This window comes from Meleagris gallopavo, chromosome 1, assembly GCF_905368555.1.
Source record: "Meleagris gallopavo chromosome 1, MGAL_WU_HG_1.1, whole genome shotgun sequence".
In the NCBI taxonomy this organism is placed as follows: Eukaryota; Metazoa; Chordata; class Aves; order Galliformes; family Phasianidae; genus Meleagris; species Meleagris gallopavo.
Genome location: NC_139404.1, coordinates 165,377,826 through 165,396,699, shown reverse-complemented (window position 1 = coordinate 165,396,699; position 18,874 = coordinate 165,377,826). Strand labels below are relative to the sequence as shown.

The 18,874-nt window shown below is 45.0% G+C and overlaps 1 long non-coding RNA gene across 13 annotated transcripts in view; it reads left to right on the top strand.

Annotated features, from left to right (window-relative positions):
• Nucleotides 1-1,438: 1,438 nt before the first annotated feature.
• The window catches only part of LOC116216197 (uncharacterized), a 42,746-nt gene continuing 25,310 nt past the window's right edge, over nt 1,439-18,874 (top strand). For 5 of the 13 annotated variants that reach the window (XR_014880999.1, XR_014880994.1, XR_014880997.1 and 2 more), the window contains exons 1-4: nt 1,439-2,562; nt 5,209-5,279; nt 10,380-10,464; nt 17,846-18,036. This is a non-coding gene — a long non-coding RNA (uncharacterized LOC116216197). The remainder of the gene's footprint in view (nt 2,563-5,208; nt 5,280-10,379; nt 10,465-17,845; nt 18,037-18,874) is intronic. The other 8 variants (XR_004158623.2, XR_004158621.2, XR_014880993.1 and 5 more) reach the window with 8 other exon arrangements.

Here is an 18,874-nt window from a genome sequence, read left to right as displayed (position 1 = left end):
CAACAGCCCCTCTGTACTGTTCCACAGTGTGCGCTTTGTCTTTGGAGGCTGCCTCATGGGCTATCTCCCTCCATTTCAGTTAGTTATGTAGCAGCACATCTCTGGTGCCACCTGAGTACATAAGAAAAAGTGACATCAACGAGTCATTGACATCTTACTTTGGTTTTTGCTTTTATGTTGCATTACGTATCGGGAACAATGAAGAAAGGTAGCACCATGCCACAAGCCAGCTGGAAACAGGCCCAAACCTGAACGCATACGCTCACACTGTCTCTTTCTCTTTTTAAACTCTGGGTAAGATTTTATAAAGCTTGTGAAACAGCTGTCCCTTTTGGAGGGGAGGAAATCTATGCTAGGATCCATGGCCAAGGCTGTCACAAGTGTCACAAGCACGGGTAGGCCTGACACTCCCCTCCTCCACCCACCCTGCTTCTCCATATCAAGTCAATGAGTTTATTTAACTGAGGATTACTTATCTTCTTCCTCATTCTTCTCCCATAGGGAAAGATGCTGTGTCACCAGGATGTGCCTTAAAACAAAAGTACACTTTGCTTTTCACGTTTTACCCAAGGTCAGAAATACCCAACTGATTTCTGAGTTAGTGGTAGCAGCCTGTTGAAACTGTAGCCCAAACCCAGCATTGCTCGCTTGACCATGGGAAGGCACATGTGACAATAACTTATGCTCTTCTGCTGGATGGTGTGGTTTAAAAGTACACCTGCAAGAAGTAGTTATGCCCCATAAGCTATTTTCACCACCTTAGCACAGTACTTAGGAATAACAGTAATTCTCACAGTAGATCCATCTGTATGCAGTCTTGTAACACTGTTTTAAGTCACACACGTGTCTGCAATTTCAGTATGAGAACAGGTTCTGTAATAGTTTAGCTGTAAGCTCATAAGGAGCTCTGTCTCACCTGAAGGTATAATCCTTTGTTTGTGACATCCCAACAAGTTACTGCTGGAAGGGATTATGGCTCCATGTGAGAGATGAACAGGACTGGTGGGGCTTCAGAGGTTAAGAGGTGCTTTTTTTTCCATGCATTACAATCTCTAAGACACATTTATGAAAAATTTAAAAAAATGAACTTGGGTGAAACTTTGCCCACAGGAAAGCCCCTGAGTAAGCTTACTTCACATATGTGTTGCTGATGTCTTCTGTTTTATTTAGATGTTATTGCTAAAAAGAAATAGGTAAGCTTTATGATTTTCAATCTAAGGAAAAATCTGAAATAACAAAAGGTGTTTGTGCTTTGATAAGGTGGAAGTAATGATGAGTGGTGTCCGTGTGGTGCTGTCTATAGGCTAATAAGTCTTAGCAAGCTTTGCTTATTTGCCAAGGTATGGGTAAGGTGTTCTTGGTGGCATGGATGGGAGGCATCCTCCCTGTTGAGCTCTTCAGAAACCAAGTGGACTTGGCCCTGGGCACGCTGCTCTGAGTGACCCTGCTGGAGCAGATGGGTCTGGAGGTCTGTGCCAACTTCAGCCATGTTGTGATTCTATAAACCTGCCCCTTGGCTCAGGCAAGCACAGCCTAGCAGGACCATGTTGGTATTTCTTGATGGTCTCATAGATCCTAGGAGCATCTTTTAGTTTTTCTGGAAAGCACAGCCTGCTCCAGTGACCTGGCCCTGCTCACATCTTATATTACAAATACAGACTTGACCTTGTGGCCTTTGTCCTCATATGTTCACGCCTGAAGGGTTCAACTGTAACACTATACCTTCCCATAGAAATAGGGTAGGAGGAGATTTCTTGGAAACTGCTGGGACAGACACCAAAAATAAAAGGCATCTGGGCAACAAGTGGAGCTCCACAGCCATAGTTCTGCTCCTCTTTGTTTGTTTTTCTGGTTGGTGTTTTCATGTTATCTTTTTCTCTTCAGGATGTATGTGGGAGGCTATAAATATATTGAGACTCTACAAATGTTACTGTGGAAATGAATCTCTACTTTGTCCCTTTGCTTGTGGCTGTGCACCGAGGTGTGTACCTGGGATTGATGCCCATGAATGGAATCTTCTGCTGCTGGGCTGCTCCAGGAAGAATCTTCCCGTGATTTACAGAAGGGTGAGCAGGAGTTTGACATTTTAAGGCTGATACTACCTATGTGACATAAGCGGAGATGCTGTGTAGAAGCTGGGGATATTTGTTCTAATTCAAGATTGTAACATTCTTGCCTCATTGTGATTTGCTTGGAACTTCCTGCATGCCTGCGGCAATGAGTGACTGGGGGAGAGAGATGGCTTGTTCTGAAACATGCAGGGAGGCATCATTACAAGGCCCAAACTACTCTAAAATAGTCAAGCCTGGGAAGACTCCAGCCTAGAGACCCTCCCACATGGCTGGAGGAAGAGCACACAAAAGTTTGCTTGTGCCGGTTTTACTGAGAACGCTACTTGTAGCTGTGAGCAAAACCACAAGATTAGTGATGAAATGCAACCTCTGCTGCTTTTCATGGCAGAGTGCTGTAGTACTGTATGGTTTCAATTACAGTGCTGGGACCCAGATCGTCTCTGCAGTCATGCTGGGGGTGATGCTTCCTGCGGATGCTGGGGAGCAGGTGGTAAGTTAAGCCCCTGCCCTCCAAACCTGACACCCCAATTTTTTCTGAGGCTGGTGCATGCTTGTGAACTCTGCTACTCTGAACTGACTCCAGAACATCCATTCTGCTTAGTTTCTGGCTAACAACAGGTTTCTGGTTTACAAGAGGCCATGGGCACAAACTGGAGCACAGGAGGTTCCCTCTGAACATCAGGAGCCCTTCTGTGCTGTGCAGTGACGGAGCACTGGCATAGGCTGCACAGAGGCTGTGCGGTCTCCTCCTTGGGGATCTCCCAGAGCTGCTGGGATGTGGTCCTGGGCACCCTGCTCTGGGTGTCCATACTGGGGCAGGGGATGGAGCGGAGGCACCCAGAAGACCCTGCCGGCCTCAGTCATGCTGGGGTTCTGTGATTTATGAGTCAGGGGAGAACAAAACGAGTCAGAAAGGTGACCAAGACCTCTGCTTGTTGGCTCTGAAGCTGGGAGCTGGTGCTACCAAGCAGTGTTTGTGTTCAATGTGTTGCTATTTGTGCAAAATGTGTCAAGCCTTTTGGATTTGGGAGGACAGGGCAAGGGAAGAAGATGGAGGTTTTGCTCCATGAATAACAATTCAGCTCAGTGGAACAGCCCAGGCAGTAAAATGAGGCTAAATGGAAAATTATAGGGTAAATTTGCCCTCATAATCACACACAGATAATTTGTTTCTTGAACAGAATTGACAGAATATAAACAAGTCTACAATGTGCCTCATTAATTGGAGATGTTTTTTCTAGCAAGCCCCATGGAAATGTGAAGTGGTTTCACTCTGCAATTTGTGATATAGTTTGCTATTAAATGCATTCAGTTTAATTGTGACAATGTGTCTCATTTTGCAAGCATTCACAGCCACTGTGTAAAAATAGCAGAGGACAGCAGAAACGGCTCCCAGCACAGATGTGCTCCTCCATTTGCTGCGTGCTATTGGAGCAGACAGGTGTGCGGGGTGGACCTAAGCTGCATAGCACAACAGCATGGAATGCCCCCAGAGGCATTTTGGGACAAGTGGCTTTCTTCTCCGAGTGGCACCACATGAGATAGGATGTCTGGTTTTGACTGCCCAGAGAGTCATGGTGCCCCGTCTGACCTTCATGCAGCTTGGGCTTTCCATCTGTAGTCACAGTGACAGATCCGTGTATCTCTGTGCACGCATACTGCCTAATATTAATCATGCCTGACCATTTTATGCACGAATCCCATGACCTCCCAGCAATGAGATCATGCTGGGCTGCCATATATCAAACCATCCCATCAAGCCCAATGTTGACTTTGGCCATAGGGAGTCCGAACAATGAAACAAAAACGTTTCTAACCTTGACATGCTGGAGCTTAAGACAGTAACTTAAAACATTTCTCCGTACTAGGGGGTATAAAACCTTCTCTTTAAATGTACTGTTTGTTCTAATCTGTGTGCTTTAGTGTGGACAGAGACCCACAAGAGAGTAAAGGCCAAAGGTGCTTAAGAGCATGATGAGCTTGCCCGGTTCAGAGGTCTTTGTTTTGAAGACAGGATAGGGTTGCCACATCCCCAGCCATAAAAGACTTTTACTTGGCACAACCAAAATAGATCTGCACAGCAACTGAATTATTTGGTTTATCTATCACACTTCACAGATGCAGGTTTTCGTAAATCTGAATATAAGCAAAAAGAGATCATCCAACCTTCTCAAAGAGTTCCACTCTCAGTGATGGCAGGAGGCATGCGGCCAAAAGAGGTGAACAGGAATGCGAGTTTGGGAGTGTGAAAATAGCCATCGGATATTTCAGCACAAGCCAGCACCTCTGCTTTGCCCTCCAGGCCATTGCTAGTGGTGTGTGATGGCTGTGCATTACTGAAGCAGCTGCTGGATGTGAAGGAATCTGTGATACATGATGAATTTGTAGCTTTACACGCTGCGGCGCAAAGGGCAACTCTCATTCATGGGGGAAACGGCAATGCAGAGTTAGCTGAGGGAAAAGGTGCCCAGAGGTCTTATCTGTATGAGTCAAGCGTAGTCATGGTTTGGTGATGATCTGTGAACTCAGTGACATTTGGCAGCGGGAAGCTTCACCCACCCTTAATCCAGCCTTGGCACGGCAACCCGCTGAGTGGTCTCTTGATCGAGACCTTCCTCACGCTTTCTTTGCACATGAGAGCAGCATGTCCTGCAGGAGATCAGTGCAGTTTCACAGCACATATTTTTCAAGGACATGCACTGTGATGACACGTGTCATCCAGCATCATCTGTGCCTGAAAAAATACGGCCTTCAAGAGTAAACACTTGGCAGAAGCAACAGCACAGGCTTAAATTTAGACAGGAATAATTTACGCTATGCAGACCTGGCATGCTGGAAGGGGGCACGCTCTCTGGAAGGCAGAGAAGGAAATGTGTTGCTAATTTTGCTAGACAACTTCTTCCCTCCGCTCATTTTCATTTTGTAGTTGCCAGACTTCGTAGTTCCTCCTAAAAGAGAAACATCTGAAGTTTGGCTTTGTTTAAATTCTGCTGGGGGAGGCAGAGGGATAAATCCCCCCATGCGGTCCATCAGCCTCTTCCAGAAGCTCTGTTGGGAATCGCACCCCAGCTTGCCACCTGCCTCGCTGTAGACTTGTTTACATTCAGTTAACTCTCATTCTTTTCTCCTGCCCCAGTTTTAGGACTTCCCTACTGCCGTTCCACCACCTCCTAACTTATTCCTGATGCATCTCGGGCTCACTGAGAGGTATGGAGATGTTGACAGCCACCACAAATGGGACACTTCTTGGTGCTGCATGGGGCTGGACGGCACTGGGGCACCTGTAGAAGCTCAAAGAAGCAGGAGAAAGGGGTATTTCTACACGATGGAGGCATATGCGATCCAGCTGGGCTCTCCTTGCATGTCAATGAGCCCGTTATTGTTGCTGTTTGTTTGCACTTAATCTCTCCACATGGTATTAGCCTGAAGAGGCACTGCTCCGTCATGTTGCCATGCTACTGAGCTCAATGAGTCGGCTGCGAGGCGGGGCCAGGCTGTGCCTCCAAATAGTTGGAGAGCTTTCCAATCCCGGTGCGATGACCTGTGTAATGGCTGAGGTTCTCCTTATTCCTCCCTCCCACGGGGAATCTCATTACCTCTCAGTATGGATGAGAATCTCAGCTTGATTTTTGCTTCTCTGAGGGAAATACAGAAAGAAACTGTAGGAGCGTTTCTGGGGACTACCTTGCAGGGAGGCCATATTTCCATCCTTTCATTGGGGAAAATGCGGGAAGCCCTAAGCAACGTGAAGCACTAAAGTGCTATTTGTGAGCCCACTGTGGCAGTGCATCCTCCCCTGGGGGTGCACTCATGCAATTGCACACAGTGTAGGAACTCCAGTCCAAGGGACCGTCTCCCCACAGTCCCATTGCAGCTGTGCCTGCCCCCACCCCACATGTCCCAGAGACAACCATGGCACAGTTCTCTGGAACAGGCACTCTGTCCTGTAGGTGATTTGGAGGCTGCTGTTGCAATGCAGCCACAATGTCATCAGGCTAAATTCTGTCCAAGCCACATCCCGTATAATTTTCTAGTCCTTGTTGCCCTGCCAGCTTGAATGTTGTCTGGTCCTCTAAAATCCCCAACTACAAAGCAATGGGAAATGTACTAGAGCATAGAACATGGCAACGAGGAGCACACAGAGAAGAAAATATTAAGAAATATATGCTGGCAGAACTGCCCTGCGCTCTGGAGATACAGGAAATTTCTCTCCACAGTTTGCCTCTCTTTTCATTGTTTGACAAATGCTCCAAAGCTCGTTTTCTGACTCTAGCCGAGAAGCCTGTGAAGGCCTTGGGAATGCTGTCTCTTTGTGAGCATTGCTTCTTTGTTTGTTTTCTCATGGCTTTGTGACTAGTGCCGAGGAACAGGAGGCGAATATTAAGGTCTGGCCCCAGTTGCATTCCCACCGCTCAGCTAAGGACGACTTCAGCTTTGCAAGAATTAACCAGCGTCCATGGGAATGTTTGTGCACTCTGACGGAGACCTGCAGAGCATTTAGATGTGCTAGGACTGAAATGACCAGCAGACTTCCACTGCATAAAAACCAAAGTGACAGTAGAAATTTCTAATGAGATAGGTTGTGACAACACCAGGAGCATGTCACAAGCCCATCCTAGCTCTGCTCCTGGACTGCACACATATAGTTTGGCCATCTGGCACCTGACTGTTTAGGAAGTTGAAATTGGGTTTTAATAATACATTGCACCGTCTGACACCACAACAACTCGAAGGAAACCTGCTTTGCTTGCAGCTTGTGAAGTGCAGCCTGTGCTGAATCCCAAAGCGGGGAGGAAATCTGCTATTTCTTTTCAAAGAAGTGTCAGGCACTTTGCTGTAAGAATATAAAGAAAAAAAAATAGACACTGAAAGCAAACGACTTGGGTTTGTCATTTCTGTTTTACAAAGGAAGCAGCAATTAGGTGACAGGTGTGTAAATTTCCCAGGAATACTGCTGCACACAAAACACAGGCTGACTTTGAGTCTGTTCTTGGAAGTCTTTTACCAACCCATCTCCTACAAGGAAACTGTCTGACTAAACCCATTATTTCCTCCTGAGCTTTGAAAAGTTTTCTTTTTTTTTCTTCCTCATTTGTTTCCCCAGAGAAACTGAAAGGTTTTAATATTGAAAACGTAATGATGGCTCTTGAAGGAAACTGACTTTTAAAATTAGGGACTAACAAAGAGACAGGAGAGATGAATTATCCTAACTAGCAAGGTTTGCTACTCCCTCTAGGCTTTGTGGCATTCCATCCTGCAACAGCTGTAAATCATCCCCATGTCTGATCAATGCAAAGCATCATCTGTAGGCCTCAGAGCAGAGTACATGGCTTGCATGGTAAAGGCTTCAAGTTCTAAATTGCTGGGTATATTATTAATCACGTGTTCAGCTTAACTAGCTGGTACAGTCTTTGCCATTATAATTGGAGATAGTTTGAGGTATCTATCCGGGGGGCAAGTATAAGCCAGGATGCAGTCATGTGGATTTCCCTGCCGCTTTTGTCATGTTAAAGAAGGATGAAAACATTGCTCTGTCTCTCTCTGTCTCTGTGCTTGTTGCAGTTTGAATCAGAGACCACAGTGTTGTACATTACTTTGAGGAGGTCTCACCAGGGCTCCCTGCTAGGGCAGGAGCTGTGTCCAACCACCTCCACCTGGTGTGAGCTGAGATCCTGAGCAGTGTCTAGGACTAGATGGACCTGATCTGAGGTCTGAGCAATCAAACTCCTCTGCTGTATTACAGAGACAGAAGAGAGATGGGGGCAGGTGGGACTGGCTTGTTAGGTTGCAGAGGGTGACAGCACCCAGTGCTGATGTATGGCTCATCCCATCTTCACTGCTCAGTGTTCCCAGGTGGGGAACACTGTTGGCTCGTGTTCAGCCAGCTGTCAGCTAACAACCTCAGGCCCCTTTCCTCCATGCAGCTTTCCAGCCACTTTGCCCCAAGCCTGTAGCATTGCCTGGGGTTGTTGGGACAAACTGCAGGACTCAGCACTTGGTGAACTCAGTCCATCGATCCAGTCTGTTCAGATCCCTCTGTAGAGCCTTCCCACCCTGAGGCAAATCAACGGTCCCCCCCAGCTCGATGTCACCTGCAAACTTCCTGAGGGTGCACTCAATGCCCTTATTCAGCTCATCAATACAGATATTAAGCAGGATGGGCTCCAATACTGACCCCTGAGGAACCCCACTGGTGACCAGCTGGATTTGACTCCATTCACCACTACTTTCTGGGCCCACCCTCCAGACGGTTTTTACTTTGTGAAAAATACACCTGTTCAAGCCATGGGGTTCCAGTTTTTCCACCACTTGGTGTTCCTTGTCTGGTTGTGCATTGGCTGCACTGATGCGGAGGGGAGATGGTGTAATCCCTGAGCCATAATGTAGAAACTGCAGAGATGAGTAGATGAGGAGAGGGAAAGTGAAGATACCCACACTGTCTTTAACTCACCTTTCAAAGTATGTGACAGTCAGTAGCTTGCTGGGAACACTGAGCAATGGAGAATGGAGGAGATCTACAGCTTGCCTTGCTTTTTTATCTTTTTGAAGGGAGGAGAAATATTTTCCTCCTATTGGAAACTTTCAGTTGTTTTTTTTATACTTTTTTTTTTTCCCCTGGAGCTCTTAAAATCAGTGATGACTGATATCCACGTATTTTAAGTGCATCAATCAGCTTTTCAATCAGCTGTGCATGAAGCCCGAGCTGACAGCTCTCTGCTATGGCTGGTATGTGCAATTGGATGCTGCTCTGGTTTTCATTTTTATTTGGCCATGAAGAGATAAAATAATTCACTATATATTTAACTTTATGAAGGTTCAAAGGCTACATCACTTTGGCTGCACAGTGTCCTTATAGATGTTTATGGAAAGGATAAGAGGGAGTACTAAATTTAGAAATGATTGGGTTTGTAAAGACAGTGTCATCGTGCTTCCTCAACTGAAGAATCAGCAGTCTATTAAGAACGTACACAGGAGCATCTTGTAATGACCAGAAACTGCAGCAGGGGAAATAGAGGTTAGATGTTAGGAAAAGCTGTCTGCAGGGCAAGAGGATCTCCACTGTCACAGGTTTTTAAGACCATTTGGGAAGGGCATTCACCAGCAATGAGATGAATCCTTCCATGGACAAAAGGACCCTTCCAGACCCTTTTCCATAATTCCTGACATCATTTCACAAAACACAGATACTCTGTTTTCCAAGACAAGATGGCATTGCGATAGTTAGGCATTTTATAAGACAAACTGATTTATCTCTGGAAAAGCATTAAAAATTCAGGGTCAGTGTTCCTTCTTCAGGTGTGAAGTAGAGGAGGTTTAATCCGGAGCTGGGAAACCTAAAAGATACCTCCCAAAGACAGAGTGATGAACTTGAGCTTCCTGCATTCCAGAATAGCAAGATATAAAGATTCTTTCTACAGTTTTGTGATATGGTACAGTTCTCCCCCAACTTTACATTCCAGGGGACATAAAGGAACTGTCTGCTTCTCAGCACATCTGCTGTTGCCTTTTTTAATCCTGCCGAGATCCTTTCTTCTCCATCAGTATGTTATCTGTTAGAGGTGGACTCTCTGCTATGTGTCCAGTATATAACTGCAGCTACCTACACAGTGATCTGAAGTTAGGGAAGAACAACCTCCACCATGTTTTTAAGGATTATCTTCTGTCCCGAGCTGGGAGTCTGCACCACTCTCTAACCCCTCCTACTCAAACAAAGAGAAGGGGGAAATACAATGAAGAAGTGTTTAAGACATGGTTTAGTGGGAAATAGTAATGATAGGTGGACGGTTGGACTGGATGATCTTAGAGGTCTTTTCCAACCTTGTGATTCTATGATTCTAAGGGCTGAGATAAGGACAAGGAGATCGCTCACCAGTTACCACCATGGACAAAACGGACTCACCATAGGGAGCTTAATGTAATTTAGTGACAATTTAAAGCAGACCAAAAACACCTTCCCCCCCATTCACCCTCTTCTACCTCTTCCCCCTGAGCAGTGCAGTGCAGGGGAATGGGAGGTGGAGGCTGCAGTCAGTTTTTTTAATAGCGATGAGGTACCACCAAATTATGCTCAGCCCACAGCCCACTTTCCCAGAGCTGCTCCTCTCACGGTCCTTGCCCAGTCCAATTTTGTGAAGTTGTCTTTTGCTGTGCAATGCAGAACTTTGCATTTCTCTAGTTAAAAGCAAGTCATGTTTTTTCAGGGGATTTCCTCACTACTGTATTTTTAATTCTTAATCTATGCACTGTTACATGCAGCCTCTTTCAGCTTCATAACACCAACAAATGTCCCTTCTGTTTTATTCCCAGGTTGTTTTTGGAAACGTGAAGTACCATCAGGCTGGGACAGACTGCACAGACCACTGCCTGCATGCCCTTTCAGCCTGACTGTGAGGTGAGACCACAGCACTGAACTACTTTACAACTATGATTTTCCAGCCACTCTTGTAAACCACCTGTAATAATTTAATTTAGACTGCACTGTCCTCGCTTTGAAAAATCAAGATTTGTGACATCTACCAATTCCCCCACTATCCTGTAACAAATTTAGGTTGGTCTGACATAAAGCAATTAGACTGGTTTCATGCATGCTGACTGTTGTTAGTATCCTTAATTTATTTCAAGTTCTTCCAGAACTGCCTGTGATTTGTTCCAGGGATGTACATGGAAGTGAGGTGGGAATACGTGAGCTGCCTGACTTGAGTTAATCCTGGAGTCCCCAGGTCCATGGAATGGATGCAGTTTCTGCCCAGGGTAGATCATAGAATCATAGATCATAGAGTATCCTGAGTTGGAAGTGACCCAAAAGGCTCACTGAGTCCAACTTTGACAAAAATAATCCGCCAAACCCTTCCACTCCTAAGTGTGGTCCCCAGCAGCACAGACTCAGATTGGGTAAGCCTAAACCTGCATGCTTTTAAGGATATCATCTTCAACTCCCACCTGCAACCGAGGTACAGAGCTTTCCTCCTCTGTAGGAAAGCAGAACACCCAATCTATGAAGCTCTGAAAGTGCTCCTGGAGATAGTCCTGCTGAAGAGAGGTGGAGCAATGACTGGGGTGTGAATTCATTGTGCTTGTGTTGAACAGGGTACTTACCTACCTGCTGGGCACTCACTAGAGCACACTAGCAGCCATGTTGCTGTTAAAGGAAACCTCAAGGCCAATACACAAGCACTCAGTGTCTTCAGAGATCTGATGCCAAAGGCATGCTTTAGGTCATAGATATTTCGAATTTCTCTGCGTCATAAAATAGAGTGATCTTTGATGTTTAATTAAAGCAATTATCTTTTATATCCATGCAGAAATGTGTCGTAAATATTTTACAGGTGAAATAGGACTAGGCACTGTTTAATATGAAACGCTGCAGCAGTTCTGGTGGCATAGCTGAAGTCAACTCCTTGTTTACTTGGACGAAGCTGACCCTGAGTCACTCACTGTGACTCCTTGAGACCATGTGCAAGAAGAGATCTTTGGGGTTCTCACAAAACAGAGGGATGCTGGGTGATGAGGGGGTAGGCAGCACCTGCAGCTTTTGGTTAAGTTTACTGAGAGTTTGGGTGTTCAGTGCCATGGTTCATAAAGTCATACACTCATTAAGGTTGGAAAAGACCACTAAGATCATGTAGTCCAGCCGTCAACCCATCACCACTATGCCCCCAAACCATGTGCTCTATGCCACAGCTACTCATTCAGGCTCACACCTGTGCTTGCCTACCTTGCACGTAGATATGTATTTCCAAGGGATTGCAGTCATCCATGGCATAGTGAGGATGGGCTGACGGTTGGGCTGCATGATCTTAGTAGTCTTTTCCAACCTTAACGATTCTATGATTTTGAGTCAAAGGACAGATCTAGGCCTTGAGATAGAAAAAAAAAAAAAGGACCAAACAGCTGCCTGGCTAAGTGTTGTAAATGGGGGGGGGGAGTCCCCCCATACTTTTGGACCTGTGGGCAAGGAGAAACCTGCTAGCTGTGTCCAACACAGCTGTGCTGTACTGAGGGCATCTGAAAAAAAGTAGTCCTCTCCTTGGTGCTGCTTGGACTGTTTCCCTGATTGTTAATCTCACAGCGTGCCTTGGATCTGTGAGCACAGCAGGGAATACTTGGGGTGAGTAAATCCCTCCACAGCTTCACATCTCCTCTGATGCTCACAGTGCTCTGCATACAGCACATGCAAGAAAACAGAATGCTTGTTTTTCATTCCTGATGTTTTCCCACATGAAGTCTAGGTACTTTCCCTTTATTTTTTAATGAAACCCTACTACATGGTGTGTTTATTGTTATGTATTTTTCTATGAAGGCTGCTGTGGTGATGACATGAAAGGCCCTGTGCAGCTTCAGCCATGACAGGTGTGCTCAGCTGCTGCTGGAGCTATGTGAGGCAGCTAAAAATAAGTGGAACCTCCAAGTTCTGGGGTAAATCCAGCTCCTTGGTATCTGCTGCAGCCACAGAGGAGGACGGGGACTGGTGGCAGGGCTCTTCCCCTTGACGTGCACGGGCTGGTGCTTCCCGAGGGAGCTCTGCTTCCCGTCGTGCCAAAGGCTGAGTTTGGACAAGCCAGGCAGTGTCCTCCTGGTGTGTGTGCCTCTGCACAAGCCTTCTGGTTATAATCTTGGGACGTGCAGAGATCACGCCTCAGCTATGGGAACAGCCCTGTTCCCACGTAAGAGGCTCCAGAACACGAGCACGTAGGAGCACTCCTTCCCTTCGAGCTGCGCTGGTTTTTGTCAAAAAAAAAAAAAAAAAAAAGCTGCAGTTTTGCTTCTGCTATTGCTTAAGCCACTCAGCCTGATGCCAAGGACAGCTTGTGTTGAATTTCAAAGCACCCTTTCTACACAGGCGTTCCTGGGAGTGGAGGGAGCAGCACCCATGCAGCCCTGCAGCAGGTGGGTGCACAGCAGGGTCCCTTCTGCAGCTCCAAAGTGCTGCTGCACGGGGCACAGGGCTGGCTTAGCCCAGTCTTTCTACTGAGGTTTCCCTTCCTCTTCTCACATCCTCTGTGAAAGTCCACTTTTTTTTTTTCTTTCCATTTAATCTTTTTTTTTTCCATGTAAAATATTTTAGATAAGGCTTATGCAAAAAAACCTAAAGAATCTGATCTACTTAGCCCAAAGTGATTATTTTTAAGGGATAATTCAAATAATGAAAGTTTAATTGTATTTCAGGGAACTGTATGCCATTGTGGCATGTTATTTTTGTACCTCGGAGCTTGTGCTATTAAAAGATTGCAGCTGATACAGAACAATATGGGAGAATGCCAACTGGATTCAGAGTATTTAATCAGATTACAGGGGCTCTGAAATCTCTTCATTGGTTAGTTATAAAATTTCCTATTAATTTTAGAGCATTTCTGTTCACTTTCGAGGAGTCTAATAGAATTAGCTTGAGTGCTCAGAAATTATTTGGGGAGGAAGAGATATTTCATTTTCAATGTCCCTCCTCTGTTTTCTCCTAGTCCTTTTAAAATGAAGTTCTAACTTGCGTAATGTTGGGATGGGTATTGAACACATTCCGAAAACATGCTGGAACACATCTTTTTAAATGCTGCTGTCCTCCAGTCTGATGCCACCTCTCTTCACAGATGTGAAGGGCTTGACTGCATTCTCGTTTCCAGCTCTTTGGATGGCTTTTACGTTCTGAAGGTGCTTAGTCTTGTCAGTGTTTCAATAAAGAGCATGCAGGGGCAAAAGGCTTAAAAACATGAGTGATAAGTGCGTCTTTCCATCTGCTGATACCATTAAAAATCAAGCTGAGGATACCACCTGGCTGGAAGGAATGAGCTTCTGAGGGTGGGAGTCACAAACAGAGACAGGAGTAAGTGCCTGTTGCTTAAGAGAAGCACGACAGAGCCCGTGTTATTGGAAAGAAACACCTATCAGAAAGGACATCAGACGATGGAGTACTTTGCCAGCAGAGTAATTATGATCCAAACAGACAATGTATTCAAGGCAAGATTAGATAACCTCTCTGAAAGCCTAATGAAAAAAAAAAAAAAGAGAGATTTGGGAGATGGGACAGATAGATACACCGAACAAGAATGTCTGAGACCAGATTTTATCAGATCTATCTTAGCAGAGGAATATCCCTCACTTCACAGTTGTGCCTTATTCACATCACTGCTTTTTGGCATTACGTACATTTGAGAACAACTGCTTTGAAAGATGAAGTGCAGAAAGAGCAAAACTTCATCAAAAGTCTCTACTGAGCTCCTGGAGAACTCACTACAAGTTGCAACCCCTGTCATCAAACCAGCCTGGAGCATTAGTTCCACAAGGTTCCATATCCCACTAGTCTTATAATTTTGTTGCTCTCTTTTGTATATGTTTTATTAGAAAAAATTGAAAATTATAATAAGTTTTGTTACTTTATATATATCAGCTACTTATATATTTAATGAGGGCTGCTCTGAAAGTAATGCCTCCTGCTTTATGATGTTGGCCCATAATGTCAGAAGCAGATATGACACTAGAGGTTGAACCTTCCCACCAATATTCCATTACATTTTGTTGTCATGTGTCAGATGGCAGCAAAGGGACACTGACAGAATGGCATCTGACACAGAAGTGTGTATGAAGCAAAGGTGTGTCACTGAATTCCTCCATGCAGAAAAAATGGCACCCACTGACATTCATTGACACTTGCTGAATGTCTGTGGAGACCAACCAGTAGATGTGAGCACAAAGAGGTGGTGGGTGGTGCATTTCAGCAGCAACAACAGTGACAGTGTGTCACCTCCACTGGTGCAGATATTTACAAGTGGGGTCTGCAGGCTCTTGTTCATTGTCTGTGAAAATGCATAGCTCATAGTGGTAACTGTGGAAAAATAGAGTTTTGTAGCTGAGACTTTCCTCTATCAAGTAGTTTTATTGTGCTCTTTGTATCTGTTTGTCGTCGCCATGAAAAATAAGTAGAAGGCATTACTTTTGGAGCAATCCAAGGCGATTCCTCTTCACTCACTGAGGCCCAGGCAAGCCAAGAGGTTGGACATCCATGCTTCGTTTCATTGTGAGTCCTGCCTCTGAGCCTGGCTGCTTGCTTCTGTTCAGTGATGGGTGTATTTGGTGCCTGTGCTGGCACCAGCACACACTGGTGTTCACAGCCATGATTTTCTCCTCCTCTTTATGGAGAAAAGAGTGTTTAAAGAGCAGAGGTGGGAAGAAAACCCCACTGACGGCATATGCCTTATGACAGCATGCTAATTGTGGAAGTGATAGGTATCTAATATCATCAGTAAAGGAAAAAAAAGTTGCTTTTCTTTAAATATTTTGCTTTTTTTTCTTGAATGCCTTCAGAAGAGGCTTCCACGACAACCAGGGAAATACTTCTACTTTTTAAGTAAAAAGCTGATGGGAGTGGGGGAGGGAGAAAAGAGAAGGAGAGGGTATTAGTGCCAGCTGGACGTGAAATCAATTAGGCATTTCAAAATAACAAAAATATTCCTTTCCCATTCATTTGATCTGGCACGTAACATCAGCGCTGCTGCCACTTCAGCATTCAGTTAGCATGCTGGGAAGGAAACACCAGCAGGGACTGAATTGTCACTCAGTCCCCTGGAATAGGGAAGTGCTGTGGGATGGGGCAACAGGCACGGCAGCGCCGGGAAGGATGCTCATCCAATCTAACCTCTGTGTAAGGGCGTACATTTTAAGTTTGAGCTCCCCACACACACAAGATGAGAGAAATCATTGCAATATGCATGGCATAGCCACGAGTCAGACTCTTTTGGGCTCTTAACAAGGGAAGGCTCCAAATGCTACGGGCAAAGCAACAACAGAGGGAGAGGAAGAGGGACCAAAAAGAACTGGGAAAAGCAAAGAGGTCTCCATGGGTTGATGTAAATAGCAAGTTGCTGTAGATCAAGCACAGTTAGACTTTGCAAGGACAGCAAGCAGATAAGTTCTTTAAGTGGCATAAGTAAAAAGGAGACAAAAGAGGTGAGTAAGGGGGCAGTGAGGGAAGAGACGGATACTAGAGATGTTCAGATAGTGAATCAGGTTAGTAATCATAGAATCATAAACGTAGAACAGCATAATTCAGTTTTCTATAAGAAGATGTTAAATATTCAGAGAGAATGTAAAAACAAGGAAACTGTTAGGAATTAGGGCATGCAAAAACAAGGAGCCACACCACAGGCAAAAACAAGGCAGCATGGTCAGTGCACTTTACCATGTTGACAAAACCATTTCCATCCCAGGACCCCTAGAGATTCATTCACCAGACTACATGAAGTTAAATCCAACAGTAACTACTTGTTGTGTAAACCTCCCCAGTCAAAAGTGTTTACCCAGGTTTTGAAAAAGGGAAATTGTTCCTAGCCAATTGACCGCTGTCACCTCAATGTTAGGAAAGGACTCAAACAAAATATGAATAATAAACATTAGAATGGTATTTGGGGGAAAAGCCTGACACCTGTCAAATGCAGTCTGGGTTTAGCAGAAGCAATTCAAGGCTGCCCAGTCTGATAGACAACTCAAAGAGAGGCAAATAGTGGTCAGATTTTCTAGGTGCAAGAGATGAAGCAGATCTAAGCTGAAATTCAACAGGTCATTTTGATACATAGAAACTAGGGAAATTATCAATGAAACTAATGAAGATGGATATTAATAAGAATGATGAGATGGGTAAAAGGCTGGCCTGTGGTGAGAAACACCTTCAGGAGAGCATCACACCAGAGAGAACCTGCCAATGAGAATCCTTAAAGACAGGTCTTGGGTTTGCTTCTGGTAAATACTTACATGAATGTTTTTGGCATAGACAAATGGGAGTGTACTGATGAAGTGTGCTTTAATTCACTGTCATCGCAGAGCAATTTTTTGGGTAGAAGTGGATGAGTTTAAGGGGTGGGGTGGTAGGTGTGAGATGAAATGGGACAGCACAGAACTGGAAATGATGCAGAAAGGAAGTTGTGTGCTACCCTCTGGGAAATCTGTCCATTGAAATAGAACAAGACTGGAAGGTTCTGAGCTCTGGACTTGATTGTCCATGACCATGAATGTAAGGAGACTATGAAAAATGCAAAGCAGCCTCAATAGGTACCAAAAGCCAGTATGGAAGGGGATAACTACGAGTGCCAATGAAGGTGCTGGCAAGTCCTGTTTCAATTCTAATTACTCACCTTCATGAAATATAAATTGTACTGAGATCATGTGCAGATAAACATCTAAAACCAGGCTATTGGGGAAAAAAAAAAACAACCAAAAAACGACATAAATAATAGAAAGTGAATAAAAGGTATTGGATCATGTTCTTTAGCAAATCTGAGACTGAGAGGAACTCCAGTTGCTGTCTCTCCCCGAAGGAATGGAACGAGCTATTTAATCTGGGGACATGGTGGGTACGAAATCACTGGGTATCACAGAATCACAGAATCACAGAATGGCCAGGGTTGGAAGGGACCTCAAGGATCATGAACCTCCAACCCCCTGCCACTTGCAGGGACACCAACCTCCACATTTAATACTAGACCAGGCTGCCCAGGGCCCCATCCAAGAGGGTATGGACTGGCTGATGTTGTCTAGGGCTGGAAACCAGAAGATGTGTCCACTTGAGAGTGATGAGGCTCAGGGACAGCCTTCAGATTTAGGCAGTGCCTAGATGGCTTGGAGAGAGGGCCTGGGGAGGGTGAGGAAGAGCTGTAAGCAAGGGTAGCAAACCTTGAGATTGCATGAATTACATTCCCTCTCTGTCTTCTCCCATTTGAGTAGTCGGTAATGCATGAGCCTCACAGCAGACTATTTTGTCTGTGCTGTATCAATGTTTATCTCATTCGCAGTGCAAAAAAACAAACTTGGGAAATGAGCATTTCACTCCGAGGAGAAACGCGGCTGTGAAGGGCAGATCTGCCTCCGGGTTTCAGCAGGCTATTCTCCAGCCATCTTCCATTCATGCTCCAGACATCACTGGGAATAAGAGCTAAACAATTCCTGGGCTGTTTCATAACGGAGAAACGAGCCTCTGTGAGAGGTAAGAGACTTCCTTTTTTTTTGCTTGAAACATCATGAACTTTCAAACTTGGCAAGGCTCTTTTGAGTTCGATCTAATAATAAACCCAAACCTTCTATCGTACAAAAGCAATGAGTCTGAACTTGCCTGAACTTGCCTCGGGGAGCTGAGATCCAAAGCTCTGTCATTCCTTCAAAAGCCGTTCTCCTCTCTGCAAGGACAGGATGTTGTTGACATCCTCGCTGTTTGCTCAGCCTCCCTTCCTTGTGATGAAATCTCTCTATAGCGACTCTGGAGGTCCTCCTCCGATGTGCTGCCCAACTAAATCCCTGCTCTTTTCTATGAGTGATTTATGGAGACTCCAAGGGCATTGAGACTCAGTCCATTCTCTGTTTTCCAAATGTTGGTGCATCGAGTGTGGTACTTTTCCTGCCAGTGGGAACCTGAAAGACCTGATGGGCTTTTCTGGCAGGACTCATTGCCTGTGGAAGGGACGCCAAGCTGCCTGCAGAGCTAGAGGAAGTACAAATGGGCATATGCTTTGACCTCCACCGGGAGCCATGGAAAAAATATTTTGACTTGATTTTTCTCATTAGCACAATGCGAGCGCTTGACCAACGATCAGAAATGCACTCGCTTGATTTACATCATCTGCTTGGTTACTGTCATTAGGCACAATTGATGTTAGATGAACAACAGAAAAGAAAAAGAAAAAAAAAAAAAAACAAACACACCAAGCTCACCCACCAGATTTCAGAAAGACTGAAATACTTCTGAGTTTATCATATTTATTTTCTTATGGTATGATGACATGCCCTTATGTCATCGTGAGCTATTTCTTCTGGGAGAGAGAAGGGGA